The 18276-nt window shown below is 65.1% G+C and overlaps 1 protein-coding gene across 1 annotated transcript in view; it reads left to right on the plus strand.

Annotated features, from left to right (window-relative positions):
- SLC6A9 (solute carrier family 6 member 9) overlaps nt 1-18276 on the plus strand; it is a 52463-nt gene that overhangs the window by 14548 nt on the left and 19639 nt on the right. The window lies entirely within an intron of this gene.

The raw sequence follows: 18276 nt of genomic DNA on the forward strand, positions 1-18276 counted from the left end.
GGTCCATGCCAGGGCGCTGGCAGAACCGCACCGCGGCTGGGGCAGCTGGGTGAAGGGCTGGAGGGGAGACGGCCCCGGCCCCCCGCATGAGCCCAGGGTGCCCGGGCCGTAGGGGAGCGCTGGCTTCCCACACCGCCGAGGGGAGCCCGCCTGAGAGCCAGATGGCCGGGCTGATGGGCGGTGACCTCGCCAGGCATTGCCATGGAGACAGGTGTGGGTCGCAAATGGGGCCTGACGATGTCAGAAGAGACTGAACAGCCGGTGCTGGGCTCCTGTTCCCCACAGAGCCCCTGGGGGGGGGAGCAGCTGGGGGCCGCAGCTCGCTAGGGACGCCATCGCCCAACCGTGCGGGGTGGTACCGGCCTCGGCAGGCCCAGTTCTCCACGGGGCAGCCGCGGAGCCAGGCCCCGCAGACCCACCAGGCTGCCCGCAGGCACCAGGGGGTGAGGGGCGAGAGCCTAGAGAGACGCTCCGAGCCCCCAGTGTGTGTGCGGGGGAGCAATGCCCAGGTACATCCTCGGCAAGACGTCTGAGCCCATCTGCCCTGGGCACCGGGCAGCTCCTCTCTGGGCAGTGCCGGAGCCTCCCTTCCCCCCAGGCCTTCCCGCACACCCATGGCCCCCAGCCCTGGGACCCATCGGCTGCACTGCCCCCCGGGCGGGGCTGGCTGAGTGCATAGGCCGGTGGCCCCAGTATGTCCTCAGAGTCCTTTGGGCACCAGTGGCTGGCACATCCTGGGCCCGGCCTGCCCAGATCTCCTTCCTCACCCAGCGCCCCAGCGCCAGCCCTCTCGCTCCCTGTGTGCCAAGATCAGGACCCTCAGGCTGCCCTTTCTGCAGCCCCCCACCCCCTCTGACCTGCTCATCCTGCCCCTACCCCCACCTCCAGCCCCTTCCCTCTCCTCCCTCCGCCCTCGCTGCACGGGCCCCCAGCCACCCCCGCCCTGGCCAGGGGCAGAGTTTGGCTCAATCCTGTTAATAACAGGTCTCGGTCTAGCTCTGAGTCACCGACGATTAGTGGCCCTTTACCACCGGGCACGTGAAATCACCGGTACAGGTCAGGTCACGCTCCTTATTTAATCAGCCTCATTTTTTGTTTTAACTTCGTTATTCGCCATGTTTAGCAGTGGCCCCTTACAGCTCAACAAGAGCATAGAAACCAGCCCGACCCGAGCGCCTTCCTGCCCTGAGCCCGGCTCCGGGGCCTAGAGACACACGCGCTGCCCTCGCCACCCCAGTCCCTCGCTGACGCCTGCCCCTCCCCATCTGCCTCAGCACCTCCCCCTCCCTCCGTCCCTGCCCTGGCTTGTCCCAGCCCGTGCCCCGCTGCCACCCGAGGCCACCGGCACCCATCCGCACCTGGGCCCGTCCAGACCCGGGTTTGGGGCAAGTCTCTCATTTTATGGGCTAGTAAAACTGAAACGGCCCCAGGTGGAGCCGTGCTGGGAGGTGCAGGAGCCGCCTTCCCCCAGGCGTCCCGTGTGGGGAAACTGGCCCGGATGCACAGAGCACCTGGCATCACCAATCGCCCCCCAGACGGGAGAAATCTGGGTGCCCCCAAGCGTCACCTCTACGACGTATCCAGTTTTGGGGGGACAGCACGCCCCAGTCTCTGCCCCTGGCCCTGGTGCCCACCGCAGGGGGAGGAGACGTTCAAGGAACGCGACCAGCCAGCTGGGCTGAGCCATGGTGCAGCCCTGGGCCCCCTCGACGCTGGCTCCCTGTGTGGCACTGGGTGCAGGCTGCCCGCTAAATCGCCCCTGTCCCAGTCTCTCTCCAGCTAGCCTGCTTTGCCCTACGGTCCGACCAGCTGCTCTTCTCCCCGGGGCCTGGGAAGGGGCACTCCGGCTCTGCGCTGGTGGATGCCAATGTAAGCACCCAGGCCGATGGGCACATGGCAGCTGCTCCCTCCCCAGGGAGGCTGGGTCCCAGAGGGGCAGGCATGGAACCAGCTTTCTGGGCTAATGAGCCACGTCTTCATTAATGTGGTGAGGAGCCGCTCGCACCCTGGGGGCTCAGAGGTGGTCATGCTGAGTGCTAGGCCCGGCATTCCACTGAGCCATGCCGCCTCCCGCCACGCCATCCTCCCGCCGCGCCTCCCCCCGCTGCCCCATTCTCCCGCCACGCCTCCTCCTGCCACGCCTCCCCCCACCACACCTCCCCCGCCACCCCATCCTCCCACCACGCCTCCTCCCGCCACGCCTCCCCCACCACACCTCCCCCCACCACGCCTCCCCCCGCCACCCCATCCTCTCGCCACCCCATCCTCCCACCACGCCTCCTCCCGCCACGCCTCCCCCACCACGCCTCCCCCCGCCACCCCATCCTCTCGCCACCCCATCCTCCCGCCGCGCCTCCCCCCGCTGCCCCATCCTCCCGCCACGCCTCCTCCTGCCACGCCTCCCCCCACCACACCTCCCCCGCCACCCCATCCTCCCACCACGCCTCCTCCCGCCACGCCTCCCCCCACCACACCTCCCACCACCACGCCTCCCCCCGCCACCCATCCTCCCACCACGCCTCCTCCCAGGCACTGGTACTACTGGGACACGGAGCTGGAGGAGCCTCAGGGCTGAGCCCACCTGGCAGTCCCTGTGTGCCCAGGAGCCCAGAGTCCCTCCACCCTGGGGGGCGTCACACCCCACGGCCCCACAGGCTAAGAGGGGCTCAGTCCCCAAGTCACCTGGTGTGCATACATGCCCAGTGCGTGTGCACATGTCAGAGGGTGTCACGGACTCATTCTAGCTGCTCGCCCCCCCCGCATGTAGTTGGCAGCTCCCCCCCCCCCGCCGGTCTGCACCACACCTGCAGGCCCAGCGCCAGCCGTCACCCTGGGGTGTGCTCCTGCCCCTGCCCCCAGCTCCGGCCCCCAGCGGCGCTGCCAGGCAGGACGCCCCAGAACAGGTGGGCCAAGGCCAGGGCAGGCGAGGGCAGGGGATTTAAATAGCAGCAGGAATCTGTGCACATGGTGTGCAGGCAGCCGGGGGAGGCGTGCTGGGGTCTGTGGATGAGCTGGCTGGGCCAGGACACGGACATGGGACCCGGGCCAGGGGCTGCCCCATGGAGCCAGGCCAGGGTGACCTGAGCAGCGTCAGCCTCAGCCCTAGGGGCGTTGGCAGTGCCTTGGGGACAGGCTGGGCCAGAAGGCCCCATGCGAGAGGGCCGGCAGGAGGGGGGGAGCGGGCTGGGGGCAGGGCGGTTGGCGGCTCAGGGGCAGGCAACAGTAGCCCAGTGCCTGCAGCCCTGGTGCCGATCTCTGATGTCTTGGTCTAAGCTAATTCTCCATTCCCTGCCGTCGCCCTCGCCTGCCTGTGGCGGGGAGTTCCCCAGGCCGATGCCATGCCACAGGGAGAAGGGGGAATCGTGGTGCGGGGAGCTGGGTGGAGATGGGGCAGACGGGTGGGATGCCAGGAGCAATGACCCCATAGTGAGTCCGAGGCTCTCTCCTAGCTTTGGGATCCTCACGGCACCGACCGAGCCCCCTTTCCGTGGCCAGCAGCTGGCGGGGGGCGGAGGGGCGGGGCAGGCACCAGAGGGGCAAAGCAAGGCGGATGCGCCGCAGGGCTCTCAGCGAGGGGTAGCTGGCAGGGATGGGATGAGCCCTGGGACTGTTCCCGGCAGGGTGGGGCCCAGAAGCCCCAGGCAGGGCCAGGCCCTGAGCACTGGGGCAGGCAGGTCTCCAGCAAGGTCTCAGCCTGCCCTTCTCTGGTGGGGTCCCTGGATCCCTGTGGCAGGGTGTGGGGGCACTGGTAAGGTCCATCTCTCTGGGGGGAGAGGGAGCTGGACGCCGGCTTGGAGACAGGGTCACCCCAATGCTGGCTCCTCTCGCGGGCACAGGTGGGATGGCCAGCAGCCCCCAGCACCCTGCACTGCCCCCAGGTAGATGCTATGGGCTGGGGGGGAGGGGAAGGAGCTCTGCCAATGCAGCGGGGAGGGGCTGCCAGCAGCTGGGTCCCACTAATGAGGCTTCGTTAAGGCCAAACTGCGCTGGCTGCACAGCCGGGAAGGGGGGGCACCCCCAGCTGGCAGCTCTGGTCTCAGGGGAGCGGGCACCCAGCCTGGCACTGGGGCGGTTTGTCAGGTGCTGCCCCACTGGCAGAGCAGTGCCCTGGAGCAGAGCCCAGCGGGGTGGGGCAGGTCTCTGGGGCTTGTCAGGGGGCAGAAGGGTCTCTGGCCCGTGCAGGCTGAATCCCTCCTGGAGCCCAGCTCCCACGGTGCCGTCCTGGGGGAGCCCAACGGGCTGCCGGGCCCCTGCGCCGCTCACCCCGATTTAGCAAAGGGCCCCCAAACGCTGAGGCAAGAGCTGTCAGCAGGGGGCACCCCTGGGCTGTGAGTCCCTCGGGGCTAGGCCACGATCCTGGGGGGCTGGGAGAGAAAGGGCGAGTCAAGCTCGCCCTGCCCCCAGCTGGGGCCCCTCACTCCTGACCTGCAGCCCCCCGCTGCCCTAGACCTGCCCCCCAGCTCTGCCAGGGCCCCTCACTCCCAACCCGCAGCCCCCCGCTGCCCTAGACCTGCCCCTCGGCTCTGCTGGGCCCCCTCAATCCTGCCCCACAGACCCCCTACGAAGCCAGCCCTGGACTCCCCCCTCCCACAGCTCTGCCTGTGCCCCTCAATCCTGACCCCCAAGGAGCCCTCTCTGTCCCTGTCCCTAAGTCTGTCACCAGCAAGGACCAGTAAATCCTCTTCCCCAGAGGGTAGGGGAAATGGGGAAACTGAGGCATGGTGAGGTGCGTTGCATGGGGTTGGTGGCATCTCTCTTCGGGAGTCCTCTCGGCCAGGTGACTTGGCCCAAGGCCACTGACAGGCTGGAGTCACTGGTGATAGGAGTGGTGGGGCCTGATCCTGATCTCAGCCTGCGGGCGTACCAGAGAGCAGGATCGGGCCCACGGGGGGGCCAAGGAGCTGTTCTGGCTCCCCAGTGCTGCGTGGGGTCTGGTGGGGCAGGGTCACATCAAGCCCCATAGCCTGCACCCGCCTGGCGCTCGGAGCCTGTGAGTGACGCTCCAGGCCCCCCCATCTCCCAGTCCCTGGGGTGCAGCCCCCCACTGGGTGCTGGCCTCTCTGCCTGCTCTTGGCTCAGGGGCTGGAGCCCTGTCCTGAGCTCGGGCCGCTACCCCGGCGACCCTCACGGCCCCGGCCAGCGAGCGGCTGCTTCGGGGAGCGGGCTGCGCAGTTGTGCCATGGCCCTGAGCCAGAGGCTCGTGCCCGCAGGATCTGGGGGGGGTCGGGGGAGCCCTGGGCACTGCCAGCCCCCTTGCTGGGGGGCGAGCTGTTCTGCTAGCGAGAGAGCAGAGCCGGGTGGGGGACAGCGCCGCACCGGAGGAGCTGAGCCGAAAGTAATGCCAAGTCCCCGAGCGAGCGAGGAGCACGCAGGGGAGGGGCCGGGGCCGCTGGCCACGCTGAGCCCAGGGGTGTGAATGAGGTTGCAGAAGAATAGCGGCTCCAAGGGTCTCCCCCAGGATGGCGGGCGCCGGCGGCCAGGCCCGTCCCTGCCCCACTGAGCAGGTCAGTGGGGAGCTGGGTGGGGGGACGGGGCCCAGGTGAAGGGAGCTGCCTGGCTGGGAACCACGCTCTCCCTCACAGCCCCTTTGTGCCCGCACCAGGGAGACGGGGCCAGGCTGAAGAATGGCATTGTCTCTGCCCGGCTGGCAGCAAGGGACGGGCCTGGGGTCGCGTGTGGGGATGAACCCCTCAGCCCTGCCCCGGCTGCGGGGTTTGGGTGGGCTGGATGTGCTGGGGGTGTCTCAGGGGACAGGGTTCAGAATGACATGTCCCCGTCAGCTGGCTTCATAGGGACACCAGCCCTCCCCAAGCCAAGAGCCACCCCCCTGTGCCCAGCTGGGGCCGGCTCCGGGCCATGCGGGCCCCTGGGCTGGCCGGGGGGAGCTGCCTTCCCCGGCTTCTCTCACCCACCTCTCTGGGACCAGAGCATCAACTAGATCCCAGCACGGCTGCGTGGGGCAGGGCAGCCATGTGAATGGCCCCCTCCCCTGTCACACCCGGCCCTCCTCACACCCAGCCCCCGTCACACCCAGCCCCCTCCCCCATCACACCCAGCCCCCCATCACACCCAGCTTTGACTGGGCTTTGTGGAACTGGTGGGGCTGGGGCTGTGGGCATGGGGGTGTGCATGGGGGGTCATTGTGTTGTGGGGCCCCTCAGCTCATGCAGGATTTCAGCTCTGGTTTGTGCCCAGCCTGGTGTGCTACCCTCACTGTGCCGTTAACCCTGGAGCCTAGTGACAGCACCTGTGGGCGAGGCTTGAAGTTGTCGGTGAAGTTCAGGTGAGCCCACCCCCGTCGTTACCTGCGGGCAGGGCTGGCATCCCCTTATTCAAAGCCAGGGTGTTTGCACCCCCCACCCCCTGACGGTCCCAGGCGAGTGAGAGGAGACCCCAATCGGGAGCAGGTCCCGCTGCGCTAGGTGCTGTGCAAACAGACTCCCACTGCCCCGGGGAGCTGACAATCCAAGCATAAGATAAGAAACAACAGCTGGGTGCAGACGGGGGAGACAAGGAGACAGGCGATGCTGGGCAGCAGGAGAGGCAGGTCTCAGTGCCAGTGACCCACCCCGGCTGTGTCCGCAGGCACGAAGGCAGAGGAGGGTTCTCAGGAGGGCTCGGAAGGAGGCTGAGAAGCTGGCGTGTCTGGGGAGCTGCTCCCTGCAGTGCGGGCAGGGGGGGCGGGAGCACAGAGGGGCTGGTTTGAACATCCAACACGTGGGCGCAGGGGCTGGCGGGAGCCGACCCCTCAGACTGGCAGGTGCTGGGTAAGGCCGTGCAGACGGCTGAGCAGGTTCCCTTTGCTGCAGCAGAGAAGGGGCAGGCCGCGGGGGGGTGCAGAGAGAAGGGATGTGGGCAAAGGGCCGGGCGAGGAGCGGGAGCCTTGCAGCAGGGCTCCGAAGGGAGCTGAGCGGGGCAGGGCTGCGTTTGTCCTGCCCGCAGTAACAGGCCCAAGGGAAGCCGGGAGACCAGCCTGGCTGAGGTTTTGAACCAGCAGCAAAGGCCGCATCTTCCAGGTGTCCTGCAGAGAGAATCAGGGAGATTCAGGCCCAGCTTGGCCTGGAGGAGGCCAGGGTGGGTCTGAGTTGCTGGTGCCCGGGTTATAGGCTGGAGAGCTGGACGTGGGGGGGAGGGCTGGGCGTGGGGAGGCGCTCTTCGCTTGAGGGTGTAATTAAGTTGGTGCCCCCTGGTGCCCAGTGTGTCTGACCCGGCCCAGCTGCTGCAGTCCCCTAGTCCTGCGGTGCCATCCTGTGCCCACAGGGGCAGAGCAGCCCTGACCCGTTCCGTGGCAGACAAGGGCTTTGAACAGGTGCTGCCCTGCCCGGGGACCAAGCTCCTTGCCTTTGCCTGCCATTGGCTGCAGCGACTCGGTCCCACTCTGTGCCACAGTTTCCCTTCAGCAGAGCAGACAAAGACAGGCCTTGAAGGCAGCGCCTGGCCCCAGGTTGCACTATCCAGGAGCAAGGGGTGGAAACACCAGGCAGGAGCAGAGCCTCCAGCTGGGGATTTTGGGGGATGTGACGAAGTGGGACTGTTCTTAATGTTTCCTCTGAATAGTGTGGGGGTGCCTCAGTTTCTCCTGTGCAGTTCTTAAGTATCTAGGTGGTGGGAATAAGGGTGTATGATCATTGCAGAGCCCTAGAGGGCAGGTGTGTGCAGGGGTCTGGACACAGAGAATGGCCGACACCCTGTTTCCTGGCCACTGATGGCCTGGGCCCTTCCCCCCTGGGAGGTGAGAGCTAAAGGGGTTGGAGAACAAAGGACTCAGGTGACCTCCTGGCCCGGGAAAGGGACAAAGCCCAGAGGAGGAGGGGCTGGAGGGAGTTTCAGTTTGGGGCGGGCTGGAGACACGGAGTGAAGGGCAGACAGGTTTGTCTGGCTCACTGCCCCCCAAGATGGACCCAGCTGAGAGGTCCGGTTCTCTGCACCTACAAGCTCTGTTTTAGACCATGTTCCCGTCATCTAATAAACCTCTGTTTTACTGGCTGGCTGAGAGTCACGTCTGACTGCGGAGTTGGGGGGCAGGACCCTCTGGCTTCCCCAGGAGCCCCGCCTGAGCGGACTCGCTGGGGGAAGCACACAGAGGGGCAGAGGAGGCTGAATGCTCCGAGGTCAGACCCAGGAAGGGGGAAGCGGGGTGAGCTGTGTGTCCTGCAGACAGTCTGCTCACAGAAAGGATACTCCTGCCTGGCTTCATGGGGAGCAGTTCCAGAGCATCACCCGGGGACTCTGTGACAGGGAGGAAGGGGAATGACCTGCTTGAAAGTCTGTGGCTCTGTCACCTGGGCCCTCGCTCCCTCCTGGCCCCAGCGTGGTCGGCTTCTGCGCTCTCCCATCACTGAGCTGCAGCCAGCTCTGGGCTGGAACGCAGCAACCCTTTAACAGCCGTGTATCTGCTTAGGAAGTTAAAGCCAATCCAAGGGGAGCAGTAGGGCTGAGGTATCTGGGCAGGGTCCTTCCCATGTGAATGGCCTCAGCTTCTCGCTGGGGACGTGGAGAGGACGGAAGCCCAGGGCCCCGAAGGGAAGCTGAGCTTTCCCCAAACTGGCCGGGCGGTTGGGACATGGCGCAATCTGGCTGCAGGGTCTTTGCATCTCCGGGGCTGGCAGAGCCATGTCTTGGTGGAGTCAGCACATCCACACCGGGGTTTGCATCGGTTCAGATATCTCCATGTAGAAAGGCCCTTGTGTGGGGAGCCCAGGGCTGGGATAGCAGGGGCTGTGGGTCAGGAGTGAGGGGCACCGGCAGATCTGGGGGAGGGGAGTTACACACACAGAGTTGCACACAGATGCAGAGTTACACACAGATGCAGAGTTACACACACAGTTACACACACACACACATTTGCTGTGTTCATCTGCCCCTCTCGGGTGGCCTGTGACACAGACAGTCGCTCCCGCTGCTGGGGTGGAGCCCAGCCTGCTCCCAGTCTGCAGCAGGGGATCCGTGGCCGGGTTCGCGTGGCACCGGGGTGGCGGGCAGAAAGGGGCCCAGTGCCGGCCCGGGCCCCGAGCTGCCGTAGGAGGTGCAGGCTGGCAGGAGCCGTCCCCTGCAGCCAACCCCGGAGCGCCCCTGTCCTCGTGCAGCTAGAGGAGCAGGAGAAGATGGGCCCGGGGCAGGCAGTGCCCCCCACCAGCGGGCTCCAGGAGCTGCCAAGGGAGGAGGACACGTGGGCCGAACAGCCCCCCGCCCCGTGGCTGGACTGTCAGCCCAGCACCCCCTCCCCGGAGCCTGCGCTGCAGTGGGGCTCCCTGTCCCGGGGCAGGGTTGGGACCCAGAGGATGGCAGGCTGGCCCAGGAAGGCCCCCTCGGTGTAGCGTCCCCTCCCCCAAGCCGCGCTGGGGGGTGTCCCTGGGGAGGAGCTGCTGGGGGAAGGGCTGGGAACTGGCTATTTAGAAACATTTAGTTAGCGTCTGGTTATACCTCATGTGCCCCCCCAGCTCTCTGCCTGTGACCTCACAGCCCTCCCCACGGGAACCAGCTGTGAGGTTGGTGCCAGAGGCTGATGATGTGGGGGGGGTGGTTCTCGGTGCCCAGGGCGCCCTGGCCTGGCTGCTGCCCCCAGTGAGGCTCACAGCCGGGCCCCGGCACAGAGAGGGGGCAGCTGGTCCAGAGCCTGGGCCTGGTGACCCGCTCCTCCCCCTGCACCGCCGGGGGTGACTCCCGACTGAGGCGCGGTTGTGACTCGGGGCAGTCTGGCCTAGTGACCCTGCGGGGGCTGGGGTCAGGTCAGGGATCAGTCTGGCCCCGGAAACGCTTGTGACCCCAGACGCTGGGAGGTGGGACAGCGCCTGGAGCTCCCTGCAGGGAGTCGGACCCTCGGCTAATTCCCCCGTCTGCCCAGACCCCAGTCCCGGGAGATGGGGCGCACGGCCAGGCTGGGCTGCCTAGGGCAGGCTGCTGTGGCAGGATCCGAACCAGGCAGGCTGAGTGCTGTTGCCTGCCCGGCCTGGGGCCAGACCAGGGCTGTGTGTGCTCCAGCACACCCTCCCCCATCTGTGGGGCCATCCCCGGCGGGCGGGGATGGGGCTCTAGGTGGGGAGGGCTCTGAGTCACTGCAGAGAATTCTCGCCCGCGTGTCTTGCTGCGGGGGTCTTGCCATGCTCAGGGTCTAACGGGTCACCAGGTTTGGGGTGGGGAAGGAATTTCCCCGGAGTCAGACTGGCAGAGACCGTGAGGGCGTTTCGCCTTCCCCTGCAGCACGGGGCACAGGGCACTCGCTGGTTTGAAGGAGCGTACATGGCAGATGCTCTGTACTGTGACGTCTATCCCATGACTCGAGGGCGTCAGCGACTCAGCCAGAGGTTGGGGTCTGTTACAGGAAGGGGGGTGAGGGGCTGGGCCATGTACGGGTCAGACCGGATCACGATGGCCCCTTCTGCCCTTTGAGACTATGAGCTGCGGACTGTAACGGGCCTGGGAGCACGTTGGGGCGTGATGCCCCCCTGGCTGCCCTCACGTGCTGCTCACTGGGCCAGCCTGGGGGGAGGGGTGTTTGGCGAAGGCAGGGGAAGGAGCCAGGACGCCTGGGTTCTCGCCTAGCCCATGTGTGATGTCGGGCAAGTCCCTTCCCGCCGGGGCCTGCGGGAGCGAGCGCCTGGCCCTGGCCCACCCCACCGGCGTCGGTGTGAAGGGTGAGGCTCCGGCACCAGGGAGGGCAAAGGGCTGGGATAAGCTGGCTCCGGTGCGTGTGTGTACCTGCACCAGTGCTGGGGTGTGCGTGTAAGCGTGTGTGTGTGTAAGTGTGTGCGTGTAAACATGCATGTGTGTAAGTGTGCGTGTAAGTGTGCGTGTAAGTGTGTGTGCGTGTAAGCATGCATGTGTGTAAGCGTGTGTGTAAGTGTGCGTGTGTGTAAGCATGCATGCGTGTGTAAGTGTGTGTGTAAGTGTGTGTGTAAGCATGCGTGTGTAAGTGTGTGTGTGTAAGCGTGTGTGTAAGTGCATGCAAGTGTGTGTAAGTGCGTGCATGTAAGCATGCATGTGTGTAAGCATGTGTGTAAGTGTGTGTGCGTAAGCATGCATGTGTGTAAGTGTGTGTGTAAGTGTGCATGTGCATGTGCGCATGCATGTGTGTAAGTGTGTGTGTAAGTGTGTGTGCGTGTAAGCATGCATGTGTGTAACCGTGTGTGTAAGTGTGTGTGTGCAAGTGTGTGTGTAAATGTGTGCGTGCATGTAAGCATGCATGTGTGTAAGCGTGTGTGCGTGCGTGTAAGCATGCATGTGTAATCATGTGTGTAAGTGCGTGCGTGCAAGCATGCATGTGTGTGTGTAAGCATGTGTAAGTGTGTGTGTGCGTGTAAGCATGCATGTGTGTAAGCATGTGTAAGCGTGTGCGCACCCACTGCCGTCAGCCGGACTCAGTCCACGGGGCCTGGCTGTGAGCGAGGCCCCCTGTGCGTCGGGCCTCAGAGCAGAGCCACCTTCGAGCCGGGCTGGTGCCAGGGACCACGGGGGGCCGTGGCTCTGGTTACGCTGGTTGCCGGGTTCCCAGTGGGGCCTGTGTTGTGGCTGCGTTTGCTTCAGGGCTGAGGTGGGCAGGGGCAGGGGCGCGTGTGTCCTGCAGGCTGCGGGGGGAGGCAGGCGGGGGCCTGTCCATGGCTGGCTGTGGGAGCGACGCGGACCGAGCTGGGGAGGCAGCCGCCGGGGGGCCGGGGGCGTGCGGGATCCAAGCAGTGTGGGGCACGGGGCAGTGGGTGCCGACAGCTCGGGCCTGCGCCGGGATGGGCTGCCGTGCTCCCTGGCGCGCAGGTGCTCCTGTCCAACAGGCCTGGCCGCGCACTGGGACTGCCCGCGGCTGGGCTCACGGCAGGGGCTGGCGCGTCTCTCCCGGGGCAGGGCTCTTCCCAGGGGGCCCAGGCAGGGGTCCCAGGTGCCTGTCCCAGGCCAAGGCAGGGCCAAGGTGGGGTGAGGGCCAAGGGCACGGCCCTGGCGTCCCGCCGCGTCTCATTGGCTGGGCATGACTGTGGCAACATTGCGCCCCGTGAGGTCGTGGGGTGAGTAGGACTTGGGCTCTGGGCCCCTCCCCCGGGAGCAGAGCTTGAGGGCCCTGTCTGCCAGGGCAGGGGGGCAGATAGGGCCTCGTGGCAGGGGCCGGGGCGCTGGGCCTGGCCCGACAGGCTGCTTTGCCCCCTTGCCCCCCTTAGTGCTGCAAGGGGCTGCCCATGGAGCCAGGGCCCCCATGCCAGGCACCGGGCACTCCCCTGGCACGGCTGCCCCCAGGGTCATCGCCTGGGTCTGAACCTGACTCCTCGTGGCTTCACTCGCGAGGGCAGCGCCCAGCCCCTGGCCCAGGGACGCTGCTGCTGATTAGGCTGAACAGCAGCCAGCCTCGTTAGCAGTTCTTCCACTGCTCTGCAAGTCAATCAGGCAATTAGCCTGCGCATGTGGGCTGCACAGTCTCCCCCCCTCCCCATTCCTCTTCCCCCGGCAAAGGGGTCAGGGCCGGCACACCCCGTCTCGCAGAGAGGCTGGCAGCACCCAGGGAGACCTGCTTGCCGCACGTGCCAGCCCCTGGCTCCCTGCCTGTGGGGGGCAAGAGGGGCCCAGGCAGGCCCAGAGGGCAGAGGTAAAGGCCTACAGGATAGAAGAGGACTGCGGGGGCTGCGGGAGATGTGGGCAGCTGTTCCCTCAGCCGGGCGCTCCAGAGACGAGCCGGGCGCTGCAGAGACGAGCCGGGCGCTCCAGAGACGAGCCGGGCGCTGCTCTCAGCTCACAGCTCCATGCTGAAATCCCTATGCAGTTGTGCACCTCGTGCCCCCCACGCAGGCTGGGCAGCCAGGCATGTAACCCCGCAAATGGGGCAAGCAGCTGTGTGGCCCGGTCACATGCAGGGCCAGCCTCGTGTCTCAAGCTTGCCGGGATGGGGGTTGGGGTCACTTCCTGCCCCCCTAGGCCAGGCTCCCACACAGCCCCCATTGCACCCGCCATGGGTCAGCATCGAAGGCTCTGGGAGTGGCAGGGCGAGGCATGGGCTGGCAGCCTCCTGCAGTGTGTGGGGCTGGAGAGCCGCCCTGGGCCCTGGTGCGCAGCAGGGAGGGCCAAGTGCCCCACTCGAGATCTGCTGGGCTCTGAGTGCCCATGTGGCATGTGGCAGGGCAGGGACTGGGGGCCCACCGGGAATGGGGCAGGCTGGGAGAAGAGAGCCCCGATGCGCCCCCTCCCATGCCCTGTGAGCTGGGGGACCCCCATTCACAGCCCTGGGGCCAGGATGCCCACTGGCTCAATGGGGCTTTGGCTTCTCTCTGGGAGTAGGACATCCCGCCCGTCCCCCTGCCCAGGCTGGGTCTCGGCTGGGGGGCAGCGGTGGTGGGGCTGGGCGGCTCTCAGCAGATGCTGGCTTGGCCGAGCCGTGCCGGATAAGTGGCTGCAGCCGCCCGGCTGCTAATGGAATAATACGGTCCGGTGCCCCTGCGCCTGAGGCAGATCCGAAGCCACGGCTGCATTGGCAGGGCGCTCGCAGCAGCTGTTAGCGATCGGAGGCCACACGTGCTGCGGGGCGAACGGCCGGCCTCCCCTCAGCTCCCAGTGCAGGGCTGAGAGCTCACCTGGTGCCCCCAGGGGCAAGGAGACACAGATCCCCTAAAGCCCTGGGGTGCCGTCTCCCTGCCCAGCCGGACATCGGGGTGCTGGCCCGGGGTCACTGCCAGGCCCAGCCTGGGAGCTCACCAGGTGGGAGCTGTGGCAGGAGGGGGGCCCCTCCCTGTACCTGGCTGGGCTCCGTGGCGGTGGCTGGGCTGGGGGCCGCTCAGAGCGGGCGCTGCTCCGCAGGGGCAAGTCCAGGGGCAGGCGGGGGGCAGGAGACAGGCGCGGGGGTGCTGTGTCTCTGGAGGGGGAGCATGTATGCAGGACACAGGGGCGCAGACAGTGAGCAGAGGGGGTTCACCGGAGCTGGGGGCTCCACTCCCAACAACCCTGGGGAGGGCAGGGGCTTTCTCGCGCCCGTGAAGGCGAATCAGTTCGGCCTGGGCCAGGGCACACGAGGCAAAACCGAAGCAGGCCCAGCCATGGTGAGTGAGGGCACCGGGGGGCTGGGCTCCCGGGGGGCCCTTGTGCAAAGTGCCAGCCTGGCCAAGGGCAAGGCCACAGTCCATGCTGTGTGCCCCTCGCTTGCAGGGTGCTGGGCCCCCCAGGCTGCTGCCAGCCGCAGCCGCTCCTTTGTTGGGCCCTGGTGTGAGGCTGCATTGTGAGCCCAACACAGCGCCGACACCAGCCGCCCCGCAGCAGGAGGGGGCCTTAGGCCCGGGACAAAGCGCCATTCTTGCCCCCAGAGAATGAGCTCATTCTGGGATGTGCTGGAAGTGCCCACCTGGCATCGGGCACCCAGCTCCCGCCCTGCCACTGAGCTCTCGGTGCCATGGGACAGGGCCCAGGGCCCCTGCTGGGGGGTGCAAAGCTGGGCGCAGGCGTAACTGAGAGCAGCCCCGGACCCCGTAATCTCCGCTGTGCATTCTCTGGGCAGGGGTGCCAGGGACTTCTCTCACAGCAGGGGATGGGGCTTGCAGGGGGGCCTAGAGCTCCCCCAAGGATTTTGTCACCCCCCAGGAGCCGGTCTGGTCTCCCCTCTGGTGGTGCCTGGGGTGACCTAGAACCCAGGTGCCCCTCCCGATTCCCCCCCTCTCCCAGCAGGGTGGGCTGGGTGCCTGCACAACCTTGCTACTGCCCCCCGTCTCATCAGGACATCTGCAGCCCTGTCCCCGTGGGCTCCGAGCATCGGGGTGCAGGGCTCACCACGCACGCTTCCCCTTGGCCCATCCAGCCCCTTGTCCCAGCGCCGGCAGTGCCCAGCACCGTGTGTGGATGGGGGAGCAGGAACCCCACAGCAGCAGATGGGGGACGATCCCCCACCCAGGGCCCACCCTGACCCTCATGGTCAGAGGTCGGCTTCAGGACCCTGTCCTGGAGAGGGGGTCCGCCCCCCCCCCCATGCTCTGCGCGAGCGTGAACTGTGATGACTCTGGGCCGACACACACCTCATCCCTCTCTGAGTCGAGCCTGTGACCTCGACGACTCCCTGTGGCAGCCAGTTCCGCAGGCTAACACAGGCTGTATGGCAGCGCCTCTCAGTCTGCCCAGACTGGGACCCCTGGCAGGGAGCTGGCTTGTCTTGCGGACCCCACGTTTCACCTCCTTTAGAAGTGACTTGCTCCCAAATCAGCCCTGGACACACACTGTCCCAGCGCCCTGCTGCTGAGCCATCTGCCTTCCTCCATCTGAGCCTGCACCTATCGAGTGACCAGAGAGATTGACGTGTTCTCCGACTGGTTTTGAATGTTATAATTCTACCAATGTGATCTATGCCATCATGTGCCAGCAATGCCCCTCTGCCATGTACATTGGTCAAACTGGACAGTCTCTACGTAAAAGAATAAATGGACACAAATCAGATGTCAAGAATTATAACATTCAAAAACCAGTCACTTCAATCTCTCTGGTCACTCGATTATAGACCTAAAAGTGGCAATTCTTCAACAACAAAACTTCAAAAACAGACTCCAACGAGAGACTGCTGAATTGGAATTAATTTGCAAACTGGACACCATTACATTAGGCTTGGATAAAGACTGGGAGTGGATGGGTCATTACAACAAAGTAAAACTATTTCCCCATGTTTATTCCACATCCCCCTTCCCCCCAACCCCCCCCACCCCCGCTGTTCCTCAGACTTTCTTGTCAACTGCTGGAAATGGCCCCCCTTGATTATCATGACAAAAGGTCCCCGCCCCTGCTCTCCTGCTGGTAATAGCTCACCTTACGTGATCACTCTGGTTACAGTGTGTATGGTCACACCCATTGTTTCATGTTCTCTATGTATATAAATCTCCTCACTGTATTTTCCACTGAATGCATCCGATGAAGTGAGCTGTAGCTCACGAAAGCTTATGCTCAAATACATTGGTTAGTCTCTAAGGTGCCACAAGTCCTCCTTTTCTTTTTGCGAATACAGACTAACACGGCTGCTACTCTGAAACCCCAGGAATGTCTCCCCATTGACCATCACCTTCTACTCCCACTGGGGGTCCAAGGGGCCTGAGCCCAGGAAACTCCACAGACATATAGGTTGGGACCAGGAGTGGGAGCCTGTCCACCTCCCCACCCATCTGGCTGACGGAGTTTATGGCCTTGGGACCCAGCAAGGGAGCTAGACACCAGGGCTTTTCCGCAGGGTCCCCCTGGTTCAAATCGCCGGCCTGCTCAAAGGCAGTGAGGTGGCATCCACATCCCCCACCTCCTTAACCAGGGGCAGCAATTTAGTCTTGAGGTTCCCTGCAGAACTGGCTCCCGGGGGTCTATCCCCACTCACCCCGGGAGGTCCCCTATGCCTCTCCACTCCCCCACCGCCAGTTCATGCCGCTTCTGCAGCTCTTTCTCGGGCTCGCGCTGTCTCTCACAGTCCTCTTGCTCTCTCGGACTCAGCTCCAATCCCGTCCGTCTCCGACCGCCCGATGGGGAACCCGATCGTGAAGACCCCCGTCTGGTCGGGGACAGGAGTCTTGGGGATGCCTGGCTACCACTCCAGCTGCTCCCAGATCCTGCTATTGCCCCATTTGGGGTCAGGAATCTGCTCCTTAGAGCGGTCATCCTCCTCCAGCTGCACGATGAACTCTGCTTTGGTGAACTTTCCAACACGCGACCCTCTCTTTCTGCACCGGGTTACAGTGTCCTTCTTCAGGAGACGGTGACAGGCCATAACTCCGCTCTTCCCAAGTTGTTGTGGACTCACAGGCCTGTGTGCTCTCAGCTCCCCACGGTTTCCAGGGAGAACCCCTCGTGTGCCAGCCCTTCTCGAGGTCACCACCTCTTTGCCAGGGTCGAGCTGCAGACTCCTCCGCCCCTTGGACTGCTCGCTGCGATCCCCAGGGGGCCCCTGTTACTGCAAAAGTCCTTCTCTCTCCCAGGGCCAAGCCGCAGGCTCCTCCGCCCCTAGGACTGCTCATCGCAGTCCCCAGGGGGATCCCATTACTGCACAGTCCTTCTCGCTGGTCACACACTCCCAGGGGTTAACCGCCCCCCGAAACCGCTCCTCTCTGAGCCTTCAGCAGGCCTGGTCCTCGGCAATCCCCCTTCGTGTTACTGCTCCTCCGTCACTTACTGCAGAAAGCGCCATCCGCGGGGTGCAGTACATCCCACCGCTCCCACCAGTTGTCACGGAGTCCCTGGGCGATACTCTGGAACTGCTCCCTACGAAGCCAGGCAGGACTCTTCTCTCTCGGGGAGCAGACTGTCTCCAGGGCAAGAAGTTCACACGGCTTCCACCTTCCTGGGTCTGACCTTGGAGCATTCAGCCTCCTCTGCCCCTCCATGCGCTTCCCACAGCGAGTCCACCCACGCGGGGTCCTGGGGAAGCCAGAGGGTCCTGCCCCCCAACTCCGCAGTCAGACCTGACTCTCAGCCAGCCAGTAAAACAGAAGGTTTATTAGACGACAGGAACATGCTCTAACACAGAGCTTGCAGGTGCAGAGAACAGGACCCCTCAGCCGGGTCCATTTTGGGGGGCAGTGAGCCAGACAACCACGTCTGCCCTTCACTCCATGTCCGCAGCCAGCCCCAAACTGCCTCCCCCTCCAGCCCCTCCTCCTCTGGGCTTTCCCCTTTCCCGGGCCAGGAGGGCACCTGATTCTTTTGTTCTCCAACCCTTTAGCTCTCACCTTGCAGGGGGGAAGGGCCCAGACCATCCGTGGCCAGGAAACAGGGTGTCGGCCATTGTCTGTGTCCAGACCCCTGCACACACCTGCCCTCTAGGGCTCTGCAAGGATCATACACCCTTACCCCACCACCTAGATACTTAAGAACTGCACAGGGGAAACTGAGGCACCCCCACACTGTTCAGAGGAAACATTAAGAACAGTCCCACTTCGTCCCACCCCTGTGGGGCCCCGTGCACTTGCCCCTTAATGCCAGCCCCCTAAACCTGCCCTATAACCCCCCTGGGGGTCACAACCCCAGCGTGAGAAACACTGACCTAGATGAGTTGACATGCCCCCTGCAGGACCTCTGCGTGCCCCAGGGGTACCCCAGGTTGAGACCCACGGCCCTGCTGACCGGGCCGGAGAAGGGAGGTCGGGGCTCTTGTCCTCCCAGCACCAGAAGATGGGGGAGACACTTTCCCATGGCGCAGTGGGTCTCAGCCAGGGATGCATGTACCCCGGGGGGCCCCGAGCTCTGCTGGGGGAAAGGGATTTGCCTGGGCCAATGAGAAGCACCGGCCGAGTCAGTACAAGCTCCGGTTGCTCAGTCAGGGAGCTGTGCCTAGTGCTGGGTGTGCTACACACTGACACA

The sequence above is a fragment of the Lepidochelys olivacea genome, assembly GCF_965140295.1.
Source record: "Lepidochelys olivacea isolate rLepOli2 genome assembly, chromosome: 8".
NCBI lineage: Eukaryota > Metazoa > Chordata > Testudines > Cheloniidae > Lepidochelys > Lepidochelys olivacea.